This window comes from Tenrec ecaudatus, chromosome 4 (assembly GCF_050624435.1).
Source record: "Tenrec ecaudatus isolate mTenEca1 chromosome 4, mTenEca1.hap1, whole genome shotgun sequence".
NCBI lineage: Eukaryota > Metazoa > Chordata > Mammalia > Afrosoricida > Tenrecidae > Tenrec > Tenrec ecaudatus.
Window position 1 is genome coordinate 67,512,042 of NC_134533.1, and position 822 is coordinate 67,512,863.

Here is an 822-nt window from a genome sequence, read left to right on the forward strand (position 1 = left end):
TCCAACTTTGACATAGATTCCCAACCATAGATTATGGTGCTCCCATGTGGAGAAAGAGCTCTGGTGGGACAGTGGGACTAGGCTTCTCCCACCCCAAAGGTCACTCGTTGAGACCCACAGGTGTTTCAAGAGACAGTATGTGGCAGCTTGCTTCCATAACTATTACAGACTTGAGAACCCTGTGGGACAGCTCTTCTACCCTATGTTGTAGCTATGAGCTGGAATCCTTTCAATCAGTTTGCATTTGCTTGATAGATAAAGACAATGCCAACTCCCTACTTTATTATCAAAGAACACTCATCAAATTCAGGTACAAGAGCATGGCTAGGAAAGTGCTTTTTTTTTATATAATTAAGTCTAGTGCATGGGTTTGGATTTGAGGCAGGTCCGATCCATGGTCCTCTCACAGTGTCCCATGCAAAAGTAAACTGTCACCCCAAACCATTTCCTGACTTTACCCTGTGGGTTTCAGGCACTGAAGTGAGTTTCACAGTGAAAAAAAAAAAGAATTAAGTCTGATTCAGGGTATTTTACTTATGAATATGTGGAGGCTTATGGATATATTAATTTTGTTACTACAGAGATCTAGCCCTCCACTTCTTCTACTTATAATCACATTCATTATCATGAAATATTTAGAACCTGGCAGGTGTATGTACTTTAGTCAGAGAGGTGCAATGAACCAAGTAGAAGAAGGGCCTGAAATCCAGATGCTATCTTCTCTTTTAGTTTCTCAGCCCAGAGCTCAGGTGCACAGCCACCACAAAGACTGAGTGCCTTCAAGCGACCAAGGAGTGTCTATAGAGTCTGGGAAAATTAGTG

General features: G+C 42.1%; 1 non-coding gene across 1 annotated transcript; it reads left to right on the forward strand.

Annotated features, from left to right (window-relative positions):
- Window positions 1-362: 362 nt before the first annotated feature.
- Window positions 363-495, forward strand: LOC142447666 (small nucleolar RNA SNORA42/SNORA80 family). Its single transcript, XR_012784330.1, has one exon. It is a non-coding gene; the product is annotated as a small nucleolar RNA SNORA42/SNORA80 family (small nucleolar RNA).
- Window positions 496-822: the final 327 nt, after the last annotated feature.